Here is a 7,573-nt window from a genome sequence, read left to right as displayed (position 1 = left end):
CCACGATGGCACACAAGCAATGAGATATTCAGATTTTATCCCCGAAACAGGGCAGTGTTTCAAACAGTTCCCGGGCCAAGGCTCCCCAGTTCGTTGCGATCCTGAGTGAAGAGGGAGGAACTGGCTCCCCTTCTGTATTTGAGCTACACCTCTCTGCCACATAAAGGTTAACTTAAAACATGGCATTTCTTCTCTTCCAGTATCAATGTATGAATGTCTCAAAAACAGCCTCTTTAACCAGTCTTTCTTAATTTAGAGAGCAATAAATTACATCACTGATACAAACAGAATAGAACATCGTAAAATATAACATTGAAAAAGACATATCAATTGGGTCTTTGGTTTGTCTGCACAGAACGGATGGTAAAACATTGTGGATGTTAAATTGGATGGTTCTGGTGGTGCTGACCATGGCATTTGAGAAGTTGATTTGGAGATTCTAGATTCTGAAGATTAGCTGAGAAGAGTTCACCAGTCTCGTATTTGACTGTGGCTACTTAATACGCAATGTGTTTCCAACCATGAGGGACATAGATTTTTCATCCTTTCACCTATTACCTGCACATGCAGGGGTGTCTATTAGATGTTCTTCAGCTATAACCTTCACAGCACAGTCTAGTCCAGTTTGCTTTCTTTTAACCTCACATTTTGTCCACAATCCAATGGTTTAGGTTTTTGTATTGTATCGTTCCCTTTGAAGTGTGTTCTCTCAAATTCTTTGACACCTTTCCAGTTATGTTATTCCTTGGTGTCTCTCTGGAGACTAAATGTAATCCACACAGGAATTTTTCAGACAGTCACTGAATTACTTTCACAGTCGTTTTTGGCTTGTATGTCTTTTAGAGTTCATTACGTCCATAAGTAATGTGGGGCTATGATCAGAAAGTCAGAAGAGCAACATCTTATGGATGTGCAGTGGAGTATCACAAATATCTACGGCAAGAGATAAAGTGACAAGGAAGAAACAAACCAAGTTCTTAATTTCTTTAAATTATTTTCGTTGCCTTTCAAAATAAAGAAATTTGGCAGAACAAAGGCCACGTAATTATCATTACACAGAAAGTGTTGTTCCCCATGGCAAGAATAAAACTGAGGAGTTGGACCATAAGACCATAGATGTAGGCCATTCAGCCCATCGAGTCGCCACTGTCATTCAACTATATCATGGCTGATCTGATAATCCTCAACTCCACTTTACTGCCATTTTCCCATAATGCTTCATTCCCTTACTGATTAAAAAAATGTCTACCTCAGCCTGGAGTATACTTAATGATCCAGCTCCTACTGCTGTCTATGGTAAAATATTCCACAAATTTACTACTCTCTAACAGAAGAAATTCCTCCTCATTTCTGCCTTAAATGGGTCACCCCTTACCCTGAGATTAAAGGAGGAACTGAAGTTCAGTATACATTACAATCTATTTTACAATATATCACAGAATCCAGAAACTGAAAGAGGTATTTGTTTTCTTTTACTAATAAACATAACAAGTCCTTTCCTCTGACATCCTATCATTTTGATTTTCACTCCTTTGTGAAGGTTTTAATGGGGTGAAATCATGGGCTGGACAATATAATTTTCTGATACACGTTCTCAGTGAACAGGGATGTCCTGGGAATAGAAAATCAGAACATTTCCCTGGTTTTTGAAATAATTCGTGAACAGAAATACTACTGTGATCTTCAGTGAGAAAATCCTTAAAACTGGCATGCTAATTGTTTCTCAGTTCATTGAATAGGCTGACAGAACAGTGGATTGCCATATAGACAAATGCACAGATTGATGATGACAACATACGTCCACCTTACAAAGATACAGCTCTGTATCTTCAATTGATTTTTTTTGCCAACTAAGCACATTCAGAAATTTAAAAGCTACCGCATTTTATACAAGAAATTTAAAGTGAATCTACGTCCAATATTGAAATTTTTAAAAATGGTATTCATTATTCACCAAAGAAAAGTCACAGGATTTCTCATGGGATATCATGCCATGACAATTTACTGGTCTTTATGATACTCTGCATAAACAATTAAAGAATTGGCTTGATATATTTTACGGTGAATTGGACCATGAATATTAGTAATAAGTGATGAATTAAGTGGCCAATCTCCTTGATACAAGAAGCATTGTCTTTATTGAAAACAGCCTTCAATGTTTGAAGGCAAGTGCCTTGTTAAATGAGAACACTCATTGAGAGAGAATGTTCATTTATTCTACACTAATGCCTATATCTTCCACTGCAATTACTGATTGTAAATAAATGGATCAAGGTAGAGTTCCAATTGCTTTGGCAGTGTTCTCATTGAAAGATATCTGCTATAACACGAATAGTTCTATTTTGACCAGGCAAGGGCTAAGTGCAAATTTGCTTAAAATAGGAACTGATTTATTCCCAGATGTGGGTGGACTTGACTGTATATTTATGCATAATCCATAATATTGCTTTAAAAAGTCATTATTGCTTAGTCCCAATAAGTTATTTTTCAGTGTATAAAGCTTCACAGCAGATAGTTTATAAAATCAGTAGAAACCATTTGTAAAGCAGGTCCTCAATTAACAGTGAAAAAGATTACCGAAGACTCAAAAAATACAATGTTCAATGTTTCAGCCAGCAGTAGAGCTGGAAGAGTTTTTAACCTGGCAGAGAGTGATTTGGCACTAACAATCTCTCAGAGCTTCAAATTGGGTTTTAAATATGGGATCAATGGTGTTATTTACAGAACCGCTCTATTGAAAGAAATGGGTTGATAGCAGCTGAGCAAGCCAGAGAAAAGATTATTGCCATTCCTTTCCTCTCTTCATTTTAGTCAGAAAAGGAACCAATGTACAGTTGCTGGATCTGTAATGGTGATGGAGCCATAAAGCTCATGACTAACCTATTGTTTATTCCTAAATATTTGAAAGCGAAGAAATATTTGAATATCTGAAGGACCTTAAAATAATCTAAGAATGTCAAAACTACTTTTTTGTAAATAGATATATTATACAAAATTATGCAACTCCTAAACATGGGACTCAGTTTGTAAACATTGAATATATTATAAGTATGAAAACTTCTGGTCATGAACTATCAATCTGTAGCATTGCCTTGAACCAAAATTTCTTATCCTCCTATTTCCTTTTAATTGTCCTTTCATTTTTGCATTTTTGCCTGTTTAATTTTATTTCTTCAATGGCTTGCCTAATTGTGGCATTTGCAAATGTATTCTTTTGCTTACTTTAGGGAGTAAATAAAAGTAATGGAGTGAGGAAGTGGCAAAAGCTATACGTTTAAAGAGAGAGCTTTGACTATTACTTTGCTTCTTATAACTGCCTTCTATTGGAGACAGTAAAAGCAAGATATATGCTGGGCTTACCTAGTGATAGTGGAAGACTTTAATTCAAATAAGGAAAGATGTAATTTCACAATAGGGGGTGCAGAGGAAATTCACCAGAATGCTGCCTGGGCTGGAGCAATTCAGCGATGAAGAGGGACTAGCTTGGCTGGGGTTGTTTTCCTTAGAGCAGAGAAGGCTGAGGGGGGTGGGACCTGATTGAGATGTACAAAGTTATGAGGGGCATACATAGGATATATCGGGAGAAAATTTCCCCCTCGATAGAGGGGCATGGTTTTCAAGTAAGAAGCAGGATATTTAGAGAGGATTTGAGGAAAATCTTTGCCACCAGGAGATGGTGGCAATCAGTGCCTAAAAGGTTGGTAAAGGCAGGAACCCTCAAGATATTTAAGAAGTATTTAGTTGAGCACTTGACAAGTCACTGTATATAAGACGACAGAATAGTTGCTGACCCACAAGGACAAAATGAGACACCCTCTTTCATGCTGCAAAAACTTAATGACTCTAAAGTGGTTTTTGTACTGGAGGAAGGTTTATAGTGGAGCTCTTTGGAGCCAGTGTTAGGAGTTCTGCATGTCCTTATATATGTAAATGATCTAGATTTCGATGTACAAGACAATTTCAAAATTTGTAGTTGATACAAAACTTGGAAGTATTTATAAACAATGTGGCAGCATTTATAAACTATAGGTGGACAAATTGCAGATTGAATTTAATGTAGAGACTTGTGAAATAATTCATTTTGATAGAAAGCTAAGAGGCAACACAAAATAAAGGATATAATTATAAAGGGTATACAGGAACAGAGTGACCTAGGTGTGTACGAGCATAAATCATTGAAGGTAGCAGAACAGGTTGAAAGTGTCACAGAGTCCTACAGCATGGAGACAGACCTTTCGGCCCAAACTGGTCCATGCCAACCAAAATGTCAGTTCACGCTAACCCCATTTCGCTTGGCCCATATCCTTCTAAACCTTTCCTATCCAGGTATTCATCCAAATGCCTTTTAAATGTTAACATACCCACCTCAACCACTTCCGCTGACAGCTTATTCCATATTTGTGCCACCCTCTGCGTAAAAAATGTTGTCCATCAGGTTCCCACATATTCTTTCCCCTCTTACCTTAAACTCATGCCCTCCAGTCCTTGATTCCCCAACCCTGGGAAAAAGGGTGAGTGCATTCACCCTATCCATGCCTCTCATTCTTAAAACACTTCTATAAGATTCCGCCTCAGTCTCCTACACTCTAAAGAAAAAAGTCCTAGTTTGTCCAACCTCTCCCTATAATTCCTTTAGTCCTGGCAACATTTCTTCTGCACCCTTTCCAGTTTAATAACACTCTCCCTATAACAAGGTAACCAAAACCGAACACAATATTCCAAGTGCGGCCTCACCAACTTCCTGTACAACTGCATTATAACTTCCCAACTTGTATGCTCAATGCCCCGACTGATGAAGGCCAGCTTGCCAAAAGCCCTTTTCACTACCCTGTCTACCTGTGACTCCACTTTCAGAGAACTGTGTACCTAAACTTCAATGTCCCTCTGTTCCACTACACTCCTTAAGGACCTACCATTCACCATGAAACCCCTACTTTGATTTGACTTTCTAAAATACAACACCTCACACTTATCTGTATTAAACTCCATTTGCCATTTCTCGGCCCACTTCCCCAGATGATCAAGATCCTGCTGCAATTTCTGATAGCCTTCCTTACTGTCCTCAGTAGTGACTATTTTAGTGTTATCCACAAACTTACTAATCATGCCTTGTACACTCTCATCCAAATCATTGATATTGATAACAAACAGCAACGGGCCCAGCACCGATCTGAGGCACATCTCCAGTCCGACAAGCATCCTTCCACTATTACTGTCTGCTCCCTACCATCAAGCCAATTGTGTATCGAATTTTTCAGCTTTCCCTGGATTCCATACAATCGAACCTCCCAGAGCAGCCTACCATGTGGAACCTTATCAAAGGCCTTACTGAAATGCATACAAACTATGTCCAACTGCCCTGCCCTCATCAAACTTTCTGATCACTCCATCAAAGAACTCTAACAAATTTGTGAGGCATGATCTTCCACACACAAAGCCATGCTGACTGCTCCTAAACAAATCCTGTCTTTCCAAATGCATGTATATCTTATCCCTCAGAAAATTCTTAGGTAACTAACCTACCACAGATGTTAGGCTTACTGGTCTATAATTCCTAGCTGTTTTTTGCAGCCCTTCTTGAATAAGGGCACAACATTTGCTACCCTCCAGTCTCCTGGGCCCTCACCCATGGCTAACGATGATGCAAATATATCAGCCAGGGCCCCCGCAATTGCTTCTCTAGCCTCTTGCAGTGTTCTTGGATATATCTGGTCAGGACCAGGAGATTTGTCCATCTTCATACATTCTAATACTTCCAACACCTCCTCTGGTGTGATATGAACTGTCCCCAAGATAGTGCCACTAATTTCCCCAGGTTCCCAAGTCTTTGTGTCTTTATCCACAGTAAACACAGAGCTCAGTTTGGTACAGCATCCTAGGCTTTATTAGGATATAGAATGCAAAAACAAGGAAGTTATATTAAGCTTGTAAAGACTGGTTCTATGTTAATTGGAATAGTACATCCAGTTCTGTGTGCTACACATTGGAAATGATGTGAAGACATTAGAATGGGTGCAGAAAGCATCCACAAGGTTGGTTCCAGGGCTGAGAACTTTTGCTTTCATAGACTGAGTCTGTCTTCATTGGAGAAATGAGGGCTGAGAGGAGATCTGATAGATATTCAATACTGTGAGAAGTGTGAACGGAAAGGGAAAAGTTGTAGGTGTATGTATTGAGAACCAGAGACCGTGGATTTAAGACAATTGACAAGAATAAAGAAATGCTGAATGACGGAAAACATTTTCACACAGCAAGTAGTTAAGGTCTGGAATGTACTGCCTGAGATTATGGTGGCAGCAGATTCAAGTGAAAGCATTCAAGAGGGAATTGAATTATTATATGAAAAAAGAATGTGCTGTATTACAGGGAGAAGATAGAAAAGGGCTTATATGATGTGTTCCTTCAAAGAGTGAATGCAGACACAATATGATTTTCTGTGAAAATTATAGATCCTAATGTTTTAAAGGATTTTCATTATCAATTGAATGATGTGGTCGTCAGCTAAAATAAAAATCCTTGACTTTCTATAAACTTAGATAACAGAATGTAGGGATAATCCTAGGAATTTACAAGAAGTATCCATACCCATATAAGATTGCAAGGCTCAGTGAGGAGCAATAGAGTCTTAAAGAAATGGAAATATTCCAAATTGGACTCCTGCAAAATGTAAATGTGTGGTAGTCAGAGTATTGACACTCTGAAATCTTCATTTTCTAACATAGCATGCTATCTGTCAAATAATCTCACTTGTCATGATCATGGGTTGGAACCTCAAAGCACTGTGGACATTGTAAATCAAAAAAATGATTTTTAAAAGAGGATTGAAACAACCAAAAATGGCTGGATATATAAATAAATGGCCTGAAGAGAAAGAGAGAGAGATCTGCAGAATGTGAAACTTATGAATGTGAAGGGAACTTAACAACAGCCTTTCAAGTTAGGGCAGGTTGGAATGCGATCTCTGGTAACCACAAATATAATGTTGGGCTGATGGTCTCTTGCTCAACAACAAGCCACCCCTGTGGATTATGTTCCTAACTGCAAACACATTTTTCCCTTTGAAGAAGAGGGGCAGCATGGTGGCTCAGTGGTTAGCACTGCTCCCTCACAGCGCCAGGGACCCGAGTTCGATTCAGCCTGAGATTATGGTGTTCGATTCCAGCCAGGCGACTGCCTGTGTGGAGTTTGCACACTCTCCCCGTGTCTGCATGGGTCTCCTCTGGGTGCTCCGGTTTCCTCCCACAGCCCAAAGATGTGCAGGTTAGGTGGATTGGCCATGCTAAATTGCCCGTAGTGTTCAGTGATGTTTAGACTGGGGGGGGGGGGGGGGGGTGGTTAAAGGGAGATGGGTCTGGGTGGGATCCTCTGAGGGTCGGCGTGGACTTGTTGGGCCGAAGGGCCTGTTTCCACACTGTAGGGATTCTATGATCTATGATCTATGAATACACAAGGATACAGATTGAAGAGCCAGTTTCAATTCTACTAAAATGGCTAATGGAACTGAACATCTGAACATCAGTCTGGGATCACGCATTAGCATGGTTTATATGTCATAGTTAAAGAACTGTCCCCT

Source organism: Rhincodon typus, chromosome 29 (assembly GCF_021869965.1).
Source record: "Rhincodon typus isolate 14 chromosome 29, sRhiTyp1.1, whole genome shotgun sequence".
NCBI lineage: Eukaryota > Metazoa > Chordata > Chondrichthyes > Orectolobiformes > Rhincodontidae > Rhincodon > Rhincodon typus.
This window is presented reverse-complemented; position numbering follows the sequence as displayed.